The sequence below is a fragment of the Psittacula echo genome, assembly GCF_963264785.1.
Source record: "Psittacula echo genome assembly, chromosome: 7".
NCBI lineage: Eukaryota > Metazoa > Chordata > Aves > Psittaciformes > Psittacidae > Psittacula > Psittacula echo.
The window spans coordinates 63,427,436-63,446,044 of record NC_137740.1 but is presented as its reverse complement, the minus strand read 5'-3'; positions in this window follow the sequence as shown (position 1 = coordinate 63,446,044).

Below are 18,609 nucleotides of genomic sequence, written 5' to 3'. Positions count from 1 at the left end.
TGCATGGGGAAGACTGATGTGTCCCCCAAGCGCAGGGAATGCATTTCTCTGTCCTGAAAACAGAGAAAAAGAAGAAAATTACCTTAATAAAAACCCATGAGGTATTATTATGATCAAATTCATTCATTTTAGTCTGGAGAAAAGGAGGGAGGGAAAAGACCGGATCACCCTCTACAACTGCCTGACAGGAGGATGGAGCCAGGAGGGGCCTGAGCTCTGCTCCCAAGGAACAAGGGATGGCACAAGAGGAACCGGCCTCAAGCTGCACCAGGGCAGGCTTAGATGGAGATGAGGAACAGTTTCTTTCCCGAAAGGGTTGTTAAGCATTTGAAAAGGCTGAGTCACCAGCCCTGGAGGTATTTAAACACATGTAGATGTGGCACTTAGGGACATGGTTTAGTGGTGGCCTTGGCAGTGTTAGGTTAATGGCTGGACTCAATGATTGTAAAGGTGTTTTCCAACCTAAACAAACCTAGGATTCAGCCAGGTCAAGCTACCTTCCCAAAACACTGCCAAGCCTTTGATTCTCACATCCAACCTAACCAAGTGCTCAGCCCTGATGACATTTTCAGACAATTAGTTGGGAGGCCTTGCACAATTTAATCAGGAGAAGTTTTAAGCTCTGATTGTGCAATTAAACACCATAAACTCTTGCAGTTGCCATTTATCATACTGCTACTGTGTCAAGTAATCTGGTCGACAAAGCCGTCTGGTACCCAGGAGTGGAGCAATAAGAAGGATAATGTTCTGCAGGAAAGCAGGTCTATCTAACATTGTACAAGGCTAAAAAGACCCTTGAGACTTGTTCTGGTATCTTGCAATTATGCACACATATCCTGATTTACGGTGCATGCCTCCCAACCCAAAGAAGTATGCATTCTACTTCATATCTTGCCCTATTTATGTGTAAAATGTTTGCGTCCCTAATGTCATAAGAGAGAGGACAGGCTCATTGCACATGTTACTATCGATTTCATACGAGCATGGGGCATAATCTAATGATCCTTTTCAGCTAAGGATAAATATGCACAATTTAGCCTTAAACAGTCAGTGTCAGAGAATTTCAACAGCCGCCTTTGAGAAATGCTACAGATCTCTGCTGTCCATCCTCCTCCTTAAGGCTTGGAGAATGCGGCAGAGGGGCTAAAGACAAGCAAGATGGAAAAGGGACAAGAAACATTAGCACCATCATTAACAAAGAAAATCCATCTTGTTCAAGTGAGCACTACCAAAAGGCAAAGCAGTTGATGGCAAAATAGGTACGGATTGTAACCACAAAGATTAATGAAAGCATCTTAACTAACAGATATATACAGCTCCTTTTCAGTTATACACCATTTAGGAAGAAGAAAGGACTATCTGGATTAGACCAAGACCATTAGACCTAGGGAAGAGTTTACATAGTTCTCATGCTTTTCCAGTGAAATCCACACAGATATGCAGCCAATTCTATGACTAACCTAACCAACCCAAAGCAAGCAACACTTGCATTCAATAACCTCTTTGGGGAACAAACGAGTTGGCAGACTTCTCACTTTTCATGTTTGAAACAAATCCATTGGGAGGTTTGCTTGTCCTGACCATTTCTCATGAACAGTTCCAGCATCCATGTTTCTTACCTTTATTTTCTCCCTTTTTTTCCCAAAGAGTCCCTGCATTCCTGCCAGAACAAGATCATTTTCCCTGGCACCCCATTAACTTCTTTTAACACTCCCTATTCCGGAGGTTTTTTACCTATTTAAACAGGTAAGGGCTGTTACAGCATCATGCACCCGGTGCAGCCTAGAAATAATCCTATTCACCCAAGGTCAATTAAGTGCTGCGACAGTGAGGAGCAAAATGAGACTTCTTAAGACACAATTCCTCATTTTAATGACAATCAATACCTTCCTCTCTCTGTAAGTGAGCTCTCTGATTATTACTGATCATCACGAATGGGAAGCTGAACACTGGACAGGGTGAAAGAGTAGGCTGTGCCTCTACTGCCAGTGTGAAGCTGAACTGAGTGCAGCAAAGCAGGAGCGGGCCTTGGTTATTTTGCTTATCTCAGTGTGAATAGATCAGGGAAACAAACACACTGTAAAGAAAGGCAGAAGCAATCTGAGGCTATAGCACACATACTTAACATACTTAGTATAGCACATACAACTTAAAAATAAGCAATGAAAGTTTCCACAGTAAATCAAAGGTACAAAATAAGCCACCAACGTGTTGAGTATTATTAGTTCTAAGCGATACTTTAAAGGCAAAGCCGAAATAACAAGAGCCCTGATTCAGAAAATAGAGAAGCTGATTGCATCATTGCTTTCTAGCCACCTAGACCCACAGTGGTATTTCATACCACAAAGAACTAGGACTCAGCTCAGAAACAAGAGGGACAAAAGACAGAAGGATGGAGCTAAGAGAGTCATTTAGCCTCAACAGCCCAAAACTGTCAGGAGTCTTCCAGGCTTAGCTTGCAAGATATAGCACTTATTTAGCATCTGAAAAGTCTGGATTCTGTAATAAGCACCAGACTCAAACTTAATGTGCAGGGGATATAGCCTCTTTGTACCATGCTCAATAACATAGTACTCGACAGAATAAGAAGAGCCATTTAGACTTTACATATTGAGCAATGGCTCATCTGCAAAATATCAGTGTATAGAAAACGCAAAAGAACCCATTACAAAAGGCTATCCAGTCCTTCAGATAAGGCTTTAAAGCAATATATATTATATCCTGGATTAATAACATATTAATAGCTGTGGCAAACTCATACCATTCCCATTTCAATAGCCTGAGCCAAATAGGGAATGCATCTGACTTTATCTTTTCAGTAATTCTACTTTTTAACAGTCACATTGAATCAGGTCAAGCGGAACCCGAGATATTTTATTTCAAGCCCATTTCAATGGTTAGAGCAGCAATTTGAATAGAAAGCGAATGGTACGGCTCTCTGTATTTTAAACTGGTTTAATAGTTTAAATAAATGAGAGTTATTGAACGTGGCTTCCAGAAACGAACTGGAATTGTGCACAAATGCGCTGTTTCGACAAAGAATACGATCGGCAGTGCAGAAATGAACAGCATTCCAAAGCAAAAATATGCCAAATCAGACAAAGATGGAGAACTCCCGTGTATCACAGGTGGTGCTGCGCTAGCATGTGTGTTTCCACCCAGAGTACATCTACTGCATGCAGAAAGTGGGAAATGGAAAGAAATGCTAATCCACACAACACCACAGCTTCAGGGAAGCAGTGAAGTGACACGAGGGTTTCAGTCAGGCCCTTAAAAGCAGGCATTGCACCAAAACGGGATATAGCAGGATGCAGAAGGACCAGGTAGGGAACTCCGGCAGGGAAGGGCTTCGTCAGTGCCCTGTGAAGCAGCCGCCTGCAGCACCACTGGGGTACATGTAGGAAAAATACCTTGGGAAGTTCAGGCTTCAAAGCATGATGTGTCTAAGATCATTCTCTTGGTACGCTTCTTTCTATAGACCCAGACCTGTGAAGGAAAAGGCCTTGCTGACTGAAGCAGTTTCTCTGCTGAGATACGCTGTTGGCATAGAGCTGGCAAAATCACACTAAATTAAAACAGAAAGCTTAGCAGTTACGTTCACTTAAAGACAAAGGCATACACATACCCTGCTCTCAGTGAAAGAGCAAAGAGACAGAAAATGAAAATGTACATAACAGCGACTTCTTCTTCAGCTGCAATAACAGTAATGTTCATGCAGTTATTGCCTAGTGCTCCCAGGCCAACATACTAGTTTTTATTACACGGGAGCAATGGAAAGAGCTGAGTAAACCAAGTACCCTTCTGCCATGCCTGCTGAGAGCCAGCCTGAGCACCTGCAGCATCCCTGGGCAATGCCCACTGCCCTGCACCATGCAGCAGAGTCACGCTAGCAGGAGCTGCTTCGTAGTTCACTGCTCAAAGTAAACCCCAGCCACAGACCAATGCGAGATTTACGTACTTACTGGGTACCCGTACTTCGTATCTCAAACAAAGCCCCACATCAACTAAGCCTGGAGATGCTAAGCTTTTCACCACAGAAGCTAGGTAGGTTTCAAAGCTGCCATATCCAGCAGGCATGCCAAGGAACATCTCAACCCCAGTGCAGGCTGAAGACATTCACATCTTGGACGCCAGGGTTTCATTAGGAACTGCGCTGTTCCTCACACCAACACCTTGCTGAGGACATCAGTCCCACGGGCAGGCAACCTAGACAGGTTCCACACACAAATGCGGTAGTAAAGACTTCCTCAGGATCAGCTGTCATCATCAGGACAGAGGTGGTGTATCTTGCACTCTTCCAAACAACTCTTCTTGGCTACTATCTACTATCTAGCTCAGGAAAGTGGAATAAACCTACCAGGTGAAGCAGGAACCCAAAGACACTGCAATTGCTCATGTTTTGGTTGCAAAGTCCCCTTACGAACCTATGCCTAACTTGACTGGCAGCTCACTCTGTGCCTGGAGTGAAGGCAAGAGCAACAATTAGACTATCTCAAATCATCGCTATTGTTTCAATGATTGCATTAGCATTCTCCCAGCATAAATGGTCCACAAAACATTCAAGGCAGACATCTAATGATGGATTTTCCCCACAGAGAAAGCAATTCCTCTAAGCAATAAAACAGTCTGTGAGAGATCCTGCCATCATAAATCTCGTATTTCTCATTACAAAATTTACATCAGCCACAAAGTGATTACTTCTGCAATTACAAACCCTTGTGGGCAGCAGTATTAGTGGGTTACCAATTGCCATTCTCATGAGTCATGAGAAAAGAAGCCCAAGTCATAATAGCCCTGTAAAAACTAAAGCATCAAAAGAATTAATTGCCTTATTATAGACACAAAGTTTAGGGCATCCACATAACAGGCACCTAGGCACCAAAGTACAAAGAACAGCTCTAAGTCCCAATGGAAACTCTCTAAGTGAACACAGCTTTGTCAGCCTTTCAACACATCCTCCACAAAAGCAGTGCCCTGACCCAACACTTCCTTCATGGGGGCAAGGAGCATACAAGGAGAGGGAAGAGCAAGAAGAGAGGATGCATCCACGGCCTTCCGGCTCCTGCAGAAAGCGGGGAGTAACTTCAGTCCCAAGGGGAAGGGCAGCAGCTAACCTAGCCGGCTCCCATAGGGTGCTGGAGAGGAACAGGATGCTTGGTACCTGAGCAGGTCCCATTCGAAGCCACTGAAGAGGGACAAGGGAGTACATGAGGTCTCGCACGCTTGGAACAGACTTAACCCAAGGACATGCCAAGGAGCAGACACGTTACTGAGTGTGAGGGGTCCCACAAGCCAGTTCAGTCTATCCAAGTCCTTTTGCAGCCTTCTCTTCCCCACACACTGCAACCAAGCAGCAACCTGACACACAATGACTGGGGGGCTCTAAGGACCGCTGGGATTAAACCAAACGCACTGTAGTAGGGAAAGCATCTTCTCCAACACCTCGCTCAGGAAGAGAGGAGTGTTAGGGATTCCTTGGGGGAAGCTAAGATATTGCAAGAAGCACCTTAAACACAGGATCGATCACACAGTGAATATGATCAGAAATACGATCTGTTTAACTCATTCAGATTCATGCTTCAAGTGAAGAAACTTCTCTAGTTTAGCTGCTGAGAAAGCAGAGAAGAGCCCTTTGCAAGCAGATACACTTGACTGTTAGATTCATTTCTGCATGACTGGTTAGACATAGGCTTTGACTGCTCACAGAAACGGAGGTCCACTGGAAGGGGGGACGAAAACCAGAATCAGAAGTTATAAGACACTTCTATGATCACAAGATACATCTTCATGCATTAATTCACCCCACTGTGGCTTGCTCCCTTCAACTTGTGCTGTCACCTATCCTCTTGAGTGCATCCCACAACTCAATTGTGGGTCAGGTCTGTTTATCTTACAGAACACGCATGTAAGCTCTACATCAGCTTTCCATCAGACCAACGTACTAATTCAACTCGCCCTGAAGCAGCTTTGCAAGATCACAGTCACTACTGGTAAGAAGAGGCAACAGGAGACCTATGAAACAGAGCTGCCCCACTCACCTGCGACCCATCAGGAGGCTGAATTCAGGGCAATGCATGTACATACACATATGCTGGGTATAGCTGCTCTGTATATCGACTCATGAGCTTGCATCTTCTGTTTCTCTTCCCAACAGGAAAATGATTCATCAAACGCATGAACACATCACCACCAGTATGAGTAACAGTTCAACACCAGCTCTGGCTCCTTGACTGACTTAAGTTTTAAGTGCTATAGAAGGCATCTCCCTAAATGACAATGGCTGCTTTAAGGGTTTCAACGGGAAAGAAAAGAAGGTGGTTTCATTTCTTCTGCTGTAAACAGATGGGAATATTCATGCAGAAAGAAACAGGAACCAAGTGAACCCAGGCACTTCATTCAACTGAGAGACACTGTGACAGCCTTTTCCCTCCCCTCACCAAGGCAACTGCTCCGGTGACACGCACATAGGCAGAAGACTAACCTTGACTAAGCATCATGGCAGATGAAGCTTTGCTGTGGAGCACTGACACCAATCCATCACTGCCAAGCACAGCGCTTTAGCCGGTAAGAGGCAACACAGGAAGGAGCGAAAAGACCACATCACATCCTGAGAGCACCAGCAGAGCAGCGATGCTGATTCACAACCAAGGCACAGGGGAGGCAAGGTGAGATGTCCAGTCAAAGACAGACACAGTGCAAGCCACTTGTAGCCAACCTGAGCAACCAGGAGGTTGCTCCTCAGCATGCTGAATAACCACGGTTTGGAACAGGCTGCTCTGCCTGGAACCTCTTAGAGCTTGATGGAGACCAGCCTGAACACAGCCAGGGGTAGCCCTGAGCTCACCATAGTTGTATCAAGAGTTATTAGTGCTTTATGCTTACTGCGAGTCTCATCATTGGCTGTTGTGTTATTTGCTTTACACAGCGTGGGTCCAAATTCATTGCAAGCAAGGTAACAGTAGCAAAAAAACCCCCGTAAATACGTGCTTGCAAAAGAAAGGAAGTTTTATTACATACAAAAATACACTAAAAGAATACATTCTCCAGATTTATTACCTCATCTTTGCCATATCCCGTGCACTTCGTTTTAACTACTCGTGGAGTAGTAGCCTGGTCACATACTCCATGTTTATGAGAAAACTATTTCTCAACTATTTCTATTCCTTGCCATCAAATGAACACAGTTTTCAACGCGCTTACGCATTCTGCCCTAATAACGCATTGGAAATTTATAGGGCTGTAAAATGATATCCCAGCACGGCGTTAGCTATTGCAATCTTTGATCTGTCAGTGCCATTTGAGTAGATGATCATCGTTTACCAGCCTAGTAAAAAACACCTTACTGCTCCTATAATACATTTTACAGCTCAAGGGTAAATATTTCCTGTGGGTAAATCTCCCATTTTAATAGATGTTCACATGCTGCATTGCTCTTGTGTACCTGGTTCTACATCCACCACAACCAATCCTGTCGCTTGGTCACTATTTATTACAAATAAACGTTTTAAGCAAGTGGGTTCAAAAGATCTTCATTGGGATTCACTCATTCGGATACAAATGAATATGCATAAGCCAGCATCTTTAAAGGCCATCAGGAGGCAGGTTTGCTGTAATATGGGGCTGATGGATGCTGGGGAGCAGAGATGGGAGCAAGTCCTCCCATCCCTCCTGCTGCTTTGCTCCTTATGTGCTCAGCAGCTTGCAGCACAGCTAAACCAGATATGGCTGAACTCTGTATAAAGTTTTCCCTGTCACCTCCTTACTACTCCTAGGTGATTATGAACAATATTTCATTGCAACCCAAAAGCATCAGCTCTTTTGTTTTCATATACAGCAAATGTATCTTGGGCTACTTTCCCCACACTGATAAACCAATAGGACATCACCCGTGATCAAGACCAGCCATCTCCAAAAGAGATTGCTTTTTGCCTTTTATGAGTATATGTTTCAAGTTGAAAAATTAGGTTTGATATTAAAGTTAAACCACTTCATCTTGTAAGCGTCAGCATCAAAACTTCCAATTTCCTGCATTGTTTATTAAGATCTTAAAATCATTCCAGTGTTTTTCAAAGCCCACCCCAGCAGGGAAAGAACACAGGAGAAGCAAAACTGTTCCCTACATCAGACCAGAGTTCTTGTACGTTCCCATTCTTGCTCACTGTGGTTAAGAAAGGGCATCTATTTTTTCCCCCCCAATGTATGTACTATTCAACAAACACCTTCCCCTTTTATTGGGAACAAACAATATTTTCATTGCAGTCTTTAAGAACTGGGATTGATATTAAACTATAAAGATTGAGGCAATTAATTAGGAGAAAGAGATTCAAATTAGCATGTTTTTCCAGAGAACAACAATCTGCTTTCACACAATCAATTCCTAAAGGAACAGAGGCTGAACTAATACCAACAGCATCTGGCCGAGTGCACAACCGGTCACTCTTCAGGCTGCAGTCACAATATCAAGTCGTGCAACTAATCTCCTCTACCTGATTAAACCACATCCTTCAGCTGACAGGATGGATCATGCCAGAGCATGAATCCTGTACCTACTGTGTCTTTCAGTGCGGGAACTTACCCTCCAACTGCCTTCCTGCAGGGGCAGTTCACGCTTGACATCCCAGTGCAATTTAAGCACATGCTTTCCCCAAACTCTGCTACCCTTGCAGGCAACTTGATTCACAAGCCAGCTTCTTGGAAGGCACGTGAGACAGGGCAACAAACGGCTTCTGCTGCTTCTGTTTCAATGATGAAGCACCACTTCTGACAACTTCCCTCCTACGCAAGAACGACAGTCAAAAAGAGAATGTGGTCACACCAAAAGAGATGTCACTTCATCCACTGACTAATTAAACTGAGGGAACCAACTGCTGCAGGAATTAGGTGATAAAGATTTATCGAGGCTGGGAAGTGTCTGGAGAAAGCTTATCCAAAGCTCTCACGTGTAAAGATGTCACTCCGGCTGAAGAAGTCTAGAGCTACAAATCCCTGCGGGGAGGGTGGATGTTGTAACATGTATTAGAGAAGCATTCCTGTACTCTTGAACCATTTTTTGCTGTTTCTTAGGTATCAAGATAGAGCTGATATGAGGCCAAAGAGACTTTTTGTTGTTGCTGTTTGAAACAGTATTTTGGGGGTTTTAATACAAACACTTTCCTGTCATTAGGAAAACAAGTATCAACACTATTCATTCTATATCCCCTTCCTTCTGCAAATGAAGAGCAACTTTCATCAGAAAAATCCCTGCTGCCAGGCTAATGCTGTGGCTTTGGGAAGTTCAACCCGCTTTGCAAAGGGAAGGCAGAAGACAGCAGCAAACAGAAAGGCTGTGAATCAGGAATGGAGATGAGAGGGTGGCAGAGTCCTGCTGCTGCTCAGTATTCACGAGCTGCAGATAAGGAAGCCTCAGGTGCTCACAGAACAGTGCTTCACACAGGAGGGTATGGAAGCAGGTTGTTTAGAAGCTGTTCTTCACAGTTGCTCTTTGAGCAAAGCTTTTCAGGACTAATTCTGGTACTAACATCCATCAACAGAAAGCTGGATGTAGCCTAGCTGAAAGTACGAGATGGGATGCAAAATGGGCTGTCTCAGAACCAACTCTGTATGAAGTATCTATAGGATCATTTGAATTGGTGTGTGTTGGGCTTTGCCCAAGGTATTATCTTTCCTACTCTTTTTGAGTGTCTTGCACGCTATAAATGAGGTACAGATACAAAACTTATTTATCTGGCAATGAAGTTTGAGATGTAACTTGCTGTTTTGTACCATGAGGGTATTTATACCCACCTTGATGGCTAAAGAGCGTGACATGAGTTGAAAACATGTTTTATTCTTCCCAAGTACAAACTGTCCGTGGTAAGAAATTCCAAAGCCTGCCATGGGGTTGTTGGTTGGATTTCATTGCTACTGAAATCTGTGTTGCTGTGTCATGCCACAAACAGAAAACTGAAGCACTCTTTTCAGATTCCCAGCACTACTGACACTTCCAACAAATACCTGGGTATTGGTTTAGGTCTTATCTGTTTCTAACAGACAGCCTCATGCCTTGGAAATCTGACCTGAAAGTAAGAATTCAGCCCCGAGTATCTGCTGTCAATTGCGCAGAAAATAGGAGATGACAGCAAAGTCACTTCCACATGCTGAATTAGATCTCTTTCCAACATCTCCTAATGTCATTATTAGCACTCAAATACACTGTGTCAAGATGTGTCTGTATAGGGAGATGGACCAGGCAACATCAAATTTATCTCTTAGTCAATATGACAAGCTGGTCTTGGTGCAGACTTCTGAATAGGGAGAGACTGTTAAGGAAAAGTATCTGCTCCATCACAAAGGCTTGTTTATGAATGTGGATATTAAATGGCTGGAAGCAGTGAGGAAAGGAATGTATTATGCATTTTCACTGAATTGCTGGAATCAATAGTGCAATATGAGTTGCTAAAACCATTGGTATGAGCCTTAGTGCCTCTGCTCCAAACAGTCAATGGTGCAAAGTGAAGACTTTCAACAAGATCATCTGCAGGAAGAGAACTATCTGCTTCACAGTCAGCCTTAACAGCTAATCCTAATTCTAAACCAACCACTTCAGCGTGGGTTCGAGTGTATCAGATGGTTCTAGAACAACACCCAAAGGACAGGAGAAGGTAACTGCGCCTGCAAAGATAAACTTAGGTAATCCGTTCACAGTTTTCTTTCTTTCTGACAAAATACAAGTGAATAACCAGACACAAAAGGCACTTAACTACTGACAGAAAGCAGTTCCTGGAAAGTCAGCCAAGTCTAACCCCGTAGCACTGAGAAGAAAAAGGGTGGATCATCTAAATACAGTGACAGTGCCTAATAAATAGCAAAACCAATAGTCATCACAGCCTGCATCTGTATGGCAAAGTTCAGAAGGTTATTAGAAGAAATGAAAGAAACTGCAATGAAAAGGTCTACGTTCTGATACACATGGGACTATTAACTAACTTAAAGAGAAGAAAAGGCTACCTAATTCCGTTAATAAATGGATATCAATAAACTTCTGTGCTAAGTAGCAAGATTTTCCTATTACTTCATCTTTTTATGGCCTCTTAATATCCATTTCATTCAGCTAAAGGCCAGGAAATCATTATCTGGTAGTGACAGCAGAGTTTTGTCCCATCTCATTAAAATCGTATAGCTACCAAAAAACCATTTATGAATGGCTAAATATTTGGGGTTTGGCTCTTACTGAGCATGTGAAATGGCTATCAGCCACTTACATTAATCACCCACCCAGAGGTGGTCATGCTTTGCCTTTGGGGCTCACAGATCTCTGTGTCAAGCACAGGCTGTGTCTGAAAATGCTTAGAAATAAAGCAAAAACACCCCCCATAATAATAAAAGTAGTACAAACCCTTCCACTCCTTAACATGGTTTAATCCTGGGCAACAACAGCAAGTCTGTGTGAATCTTAACATCCTGATTTCTTAACTTCCAGTAGCACAGGAAGTTAACTATGCTCAATGCGTATTTTAATGCAGAAACAAAGTCTCTCACTACCTGGATAAAAGTGAATTTCCCTTTTTGGCATGTTAATCGTAAATACTTACGTGGATTTCAGTATACAACTTCAACCCAGATTTTAAGCACTAGCATGAAACGCACAGACCCAGCTTCTCATACCATACAATGGTACTCCTGAAGAGAAGCACGCTATCACGTCAGTTCTGTGTCTACATACAAGACACACCAACTTTTGCCAGCTACAGCTGAGTGAACTCTCATCTCCTCAGTTCATTGCCAAATGAAGACTGAGCAACAGATTAAAGGGACAAGGAGCAAGAGACCAGCAAGAGAAAAGAACTACACAGATCTCATAACCTTTCCCCCTCTCTACTCGTTTTCTCGATAACCTTGTCTATAAACGGTTTGCTTGAATGTTGCTTCCAAAGGCTATAGTTTTGTCTGTTCGTCCAGCTCTAGGAAAAGAGCAAACCCTGTTGTTTTATATGAAGGTACAGGGAGAGACAAGCACAGTCCATCTCCCCTGCTCTCCCACCTCTCCTCTAAAGCTGGCTCTACTTTGCACAGAAGAACCAATCCGAACAAGGCTGCCTCAACCGTAGCAGCCTAGAAGAGACAAATCTTAATCTCAAGCATCATTTGGGGTAGGGGGCAAGGGCAGAAGGCATAAGGACAAACGGGTCTTCAGGATAATCAATTAACCCAGGAATAAAAGAACAAGCTAGCACTAGTCTTGCTCTGTACCTTCATCCGTCAATCGATATCTCTTACGCAATGTGAGTCTGCAGACCGATATTCCTCCAACAATTGCACCAAAGATCAAATGAACTGTATGAAGATGGGGGTATAAGCAAGGTCCCTTCTGTAGCAAAAGATGAATGCAACAAACAGTTATAGTTTTCCAAGTAGCTCTTTTCAAAGACTGAGCAGGGACCAGGCACTATTCACAACCACAATGGCATGAGACCATTGTTCAAGAGGAAGCGATAAACTCCTTCTTGATGGGCAACCTGACATCTGAGAAGGAGAAATGGCAGAAATTACTGCGTGGATGTGGAAGTCACAGTGCTTCTTGTAAGCTCCTGCATCTCTCTCCTGGTAGGGAGAACCTGAGCTTCCTCTTGCCTAGACAAGCAACTGCCTCCCTGGAATCACAGCAGAGCAGAGCTGGAGTTTGGATTGCTCCACTTTGGCCTCCTGTTGTGGGCTGGAAGAGATTTTTATACCAGATGAGTAAGTACAGGGGAATTGATGGTGGAGAAAATACCTGGGAACTCAGTTCTAACAAGGGTGGCATTAACAGAAGCACATGTCCAGTGTAAGTCATCATTTGGTAGAGCTTCTATGGCAAAGAACCCAACCGGTAAATAAGTAGAGGAGAAATCTGTGTCAAGTACTTCTCAAATGCAGTACTAGAAAGGCAGCCAAATTCATCTACGTTCCTTTCTCTTTATACTCACCAGACAGATAGGAATTAGAAAAACACAGAAGTCTAAAACACATGATTTTAAGCATATTAATCATTTCCCGAAAGGGACATACAGTTGTGAGGGTCATACAGCTACCCGAAGAAAGCGACTGCGTACATTTTTTGTCTCTCAGAATGACTTTCTAAGTGATGAATTAGATGAAACAGTCACCTTCCCCCCATCCCTGCCAAGCCAATGGCTGGAACAGTAGGAACCAGAGAAAAACGGTGAGAGCCAAGAATCAGGTACCTCAAATTGATGAAGGAATTTATTAATTCAGATTTACAGAGGGTTATGGGACCAATCCCAACCAACGGCAACAGCGCTCAGAAAAATGCGCTCTTTAACATCAGAATACAACCCCCCAGCATCCTCCTGCATGGGAAGGAGCCACCAGCTCAAGGTGGTGACATGGCATAAATTGAAAGGTGAAAGAAAGGCACGCGATGAATTATTCAGTTACCACGGATGAAGTAACGGATCCACCATTTACGAAACATGTCTCCACACAAATGTCTTGACATTTAGGTCTGGCCTACAAATACCTCCTGCAGCTTTAGTGCCATTTATCCTACAAGCAACTTGACAATCCTGCGCACAAGACAACAACCAACCTTGGCAGGGTTTGTGAACCAGAAGTCATGAACTGGATAAACTTCAGTCACTCAGGTTGATGCTTTTGCCTATCTCCAAACTCAGTGACTCATCTAATCGAGTCCAAGAAGCAGGGACCACATAGAATCATAGAATAGTTAGGGTTAGAAAGGACCTTAAGATCATCCAGATCCAACCCCCCTGCCATGGGCAGGGACACCCCACACTAAACCATGGCACCCAAGGCCTCATCCAATCTGGCCTTGAACACCGCCAAGGATGGAGCATTCACAACCTCCCTGGGCAACCCATTCCAGTGCCTCACCACCCTCTCAGTAAAGAATTTCTTCCTTAGATCCAATCTAAACTTCCCCTGTTTCAGTTTGAACCCGTTACCTCCCCAGCATCCTTATAGCCCCCTCTCAGATACTGGAAGGCTGCTATGAGGTCTATATGAAAACCTTTGTGCTTTGGCAAGGGAGAGTCTCAGGAAAACATGAGTGCACTGGTCAAGATCCTAGTGTATTTTGGTTTGGCTGATCACACTCACAGACTATGAATTTCTAACATAATGAAAAGCATTAAGTGTCTAAGTACCAGGTTCACATCTGTTTCCACTCAAGGCTTTACAGGGATCTTTCTTAAATCTCCACCACATCTAAATAAGACAGCTGATTTCCTTCTCTGGAAAGCCCTTCTCAGCTGTTACTGCAAGCCTGAAAAGAAGCAACTGAACTGGGAAGTGACTGGAAGAGGGAACATCAAAGCATAGCTAGAACAAATAGGAAAGGGAAACTCAAAGTATAACGAAATATATAACCCCATTAGTTCTTGGTACTATCATTGTAAGCACTGGTGAAAGAACCCCATCATCACTGCCATGACCTACAAAGCAACCTCTGTCCCCAGGAAAACATCCTGCCTTCTACCCGATTGCAGATGTCAGTAATTCCAAGCTGCCAGATGAAAGACAATGTCCATTATCTCTCCCAGCACCGCTCTTCCTTAACATCTGCCTGACCCTGCAGGCAAGAGAAGGCATGTCCTCTCTTTATCTCTACCCAAATCCACCTTGCGATTGGACCACCTGACAAAATGGAGAAAAGGAAAGAGAAAGAGAACTTGGGAAAAAGGATGGGAATTACCTAAGAGAAAAAGTCTGGCAAGTAAATAATGAAATCAAAACAATCCATATGGGTACTAAGTACTGTACTGTATCTTCAGCTCACACAGATCTCTGATTTAATAAACTCAGCAATTAAAAAACTATTGCCATGGCACACAAGATGTGTGAATGCTCCTCTCAGCTGAGCAGCATCCAAAAGTTTTTACCTTCAGGAACAATTAAATTTCCCTAAAATGATCTCATAAGGCTTTCCTCTACAGAGGAACCAGGCCCGCTCCTGATGTACTACACGAGCAAACAAGCTCATGGAGAAACAGAGATTGATAAATGTTTTGGTATCCTTCACACTATAGACAGGCATGAAACTAGACAGTGAAGAAAATCAGACAAATCACTTTTTTCCCTTCCTTTTTTGCGTGTTTAGATAAAACATCCCAACAATCAATAGCACTTTTCAGACCGGTGAGTTTAACTGATGAAGACAACCATTAACACACAGTCATTTCTGAACCTGTAGATATTCATTGTTTTCTTTCAAAACCTATTACTCCTGTTGATGACTGCAAGGCTATCGGAAACCCAGAAAAATGGCTCTACTCATTCTCAATACTCTCCATTCACTCTGTTTTACAACGTGTCTCGCAAAGAGCTTCAAAGGTACCATACAGATGTAATGGCAATGCAACCATCATACACTTCACCCCAGCACCGCCTGCCCTCAGGAGGTCTGGATGCTTAACCAAAGTACTATTTTAGTTACAGTTCCCACAACTTACCTGGAATGGCTATAAGTATTCAGAACCTATCTACCTTAATTTTCTATATCTAGAAATCTAGCTAGCTAGAATTTACTATATATTCTATATATTTTCCATCGGTTGTGCCCTTTTACACAGACTCTAAGAGAAAGACGATTAACACAGTTTTGAGGAAAGCTAACTTCATCTGAAGCATTCCAGAGGATGCTGCTGGGTTTAGTGTTGGTTGGTTGCTCTTCTTAAATCAAACTCGAATTTCACTTTAGAGCTGAGATTTTCACTTGTACGTCATGGTAGGAAGACCTCACGCAAGACAGAAAGAGTTACAGAGCCAGGTCCACGGGTATCCTCACGTTTCAAAGTTAGCTGAATCACTCAGACCCAGGCTCCGAAAACAAAGCAACCCACAACTTACTTATACATACTTTGCCAGAGAAAAAGCCTATTCCAGTAGTCAGGGAAGATTATAGACTTACTGGTGGTGATTTGCCTAAGAGCTTTACAAATACTCAAAGTAATAAAAGAAACAGCATTCTCAGTATTGAACTTCTAACTAGCAAATGTTAATTTTGCCTCAACTATTTGCTCAATCAATGTGGGGTCTGGGACCCACACATAATGTTATAACCAAACCACATCATTGCCTAAGGGGGAAAAGGGCAGAAAATTAATTCAACAAAAGAAGTGAACGAAAAGAACTCTTTCTAGCAATAAACATATATATCTGTGGTCAATATTTAATGGTATTTATGTAGCAATATTTCTGCAATTCAGTTTATGCACCCTGTGCACCAGAGTCCCAACGAAACAAGACAAATAGCTACTTCCATTTGCAGCAGTTTGATTTCTGAAAAGAACATGAAATTAGCTACAATAAGGATTTTGTTGTTGTTGAGACACCCTGATGCTTAAGAAATCATTCTAGGAAGAAACCAGCAGGAAGTGTACTTTTCTTTCAAGTTTGTGGGTACACTAGAGCATATTCATACCATGTTTCTTCCATTTGTTAGCTGATTCACTTATGCAGAAGGTAAAAAGGCAAACTAGAGACCTACTTTGATATTCTCATCCTCACTTTATGCCTCAACAGACACAGAGCCTTCAACGGAGGGACCAGATACTCTGTCCCCATCGGGAACTTCTAAAGCCTCCAAAAGAAATGATGATAATGGCACGGTGGCGTTTGCAAGTACAGTTCTCTGTGGATGCCTTGGTACAGTGTTTAAGTGACAAGGTTGTGCCACTCAAGGGCAAAGGCTGCACCATCCAGGGAGCACTTCACAGGGTGCTTCTGTGGTGCAGAGGAAAGGAAGGTCAGAGCAGAAACTTCATGTTCCTGCAAGGAAGTTAACAGGAAATAGAGGAATTTGAGCAAACAAATAGTCCTCAGCTGTGCTGAGTGAAAGCAAACTGAATAAAGTTAGCCAAGGCTCGAGCAGTTGTGTGAAGGAACGGTATTCCACAAACAGAAAGGTCACAGACATAGGACAGCTATCTGCAGGTCGCAGGACCAAACCTGTGCTGGATTCAGTGATGCTCAGAAGGCAGCAAAGGCCGAGAGGAAGCTACGACAAATCTCTTCCTTGCATAAAGATTTTGATACTATTGTGTTTGAGAAACAAACTTCTGGGGAACACTACTACAAACATTAGGAAGAGGTTATTCCTTCGCCCCAGCAACCTGGTCAAACAGCTCAGTAAGTATGAAAGCACGCTGCACTGCAAAAGAAAGACCTTCCTCAGCAACAGTAGTGACAGAACGCTGGAACTCAAACATATGGTCACAGTCACCAAGTGACTGACTGAGCCTTGGGGCCTGTCTGGGAGCGCATCCTCATCCTAAAGCAAAAGCTGGGTAATTCGGCTTTGCTCAGCCTGCAACCTGAGCAGGCTAAATTACACTGGAGAAGGGTAAAGTTAGCCTGAATTCTGCACCTTGTGCAGTGCAGAAACATGCATGCAGCTCAGCTGGCACTGTCGTTAGATAACCCATGGTACCTCGATACACGAGCATCTAAAATGATGCAGAGGTGCAGGGAGGTGTTGGTCAGCGGGAGCACAGAAGCCCCAAGCACTCCCCCAGCAGCCACAATTGCTGCATTACTGATGGCAGCAGACACATTCCTGCCTATTGGTATTGATCTATGGACATGTTGTCCAAGAACCTACACAAGGCTTTGAAACAAACTGGTTCTAAAAAACCCCAAACACTGTAAAAACCACAAAACACCAAAAAACCCCACACCACACACCCCAAACTCATGTGAAACCTCCCCCCAGCATCTTCAGCACACAAAAGAATTCACTGAGCATCTCTGTCCCAAGTGCTCCCAGTTACACTGCTCTAGTCAAGTGGTCCCACTGATTTCCTGGGTTTGGTGTATTAGGAACTTCATAACAACAGCTTGAGCATCCTTTTTAAGGCACTATTCTAATTCTTTATGAGATTTTAGCCTATCCTGCTTTAACGGCTTTCCTCTTCTGCTCCTTTGAGCAGGCTTTCCCTTTTCCAGCAACAGGCCATTCTGCTGCAGCCCACTCCCATGGCATTTCTATCAACCTGGGGATGGTTTTGTTTTCCCTTTTTATTATGGGACTATTTGGAGGCTTCTAATAACTTTACTAGAATAACTGGTTTTTTAATAGCCTTTTGGGACTAATTCTGTAAGGGTTTGCTGCCCAATTGCCTCATTTTTCTGCATATCCTATAACTGAAACCAAATGACCATGTGCTGCATGTATCTATTCTGCTTTCTTCAGCTATAGAGTTCAACCTAAACCTGTGATGGTCACCAATTACCAAGCAGCTCCAGTGTACCAGTCTGGAATAGTATCTTTCCGTATGCACCAGGTGTTCTGGGAAGCAGCCACTTCACACATCTGGATGCATCCTTTCTGTCTCCCACTCTGATGAGGCACCAATCCCATTCTCTCTGAGGCCCTTGCTGAAATCTCCCACTGATGCTGCCTGTCCTGAATTTGCAGCTTCTCTACTCTCATTTCGCATCTCCTGAGCACTATTACGGCTCTGGGCAGGGGGCTGCTAACACAATCTTAGCACTATGCTTTTATTACAGCACACGGTTTCTGCCCACAGGGGTTCCACAGGCCTGCTCTCCTCCCGTAATATCTTCACGCTATTGCACTTTATGTTTCATGTCCAGCGCCACTCCCCTGCC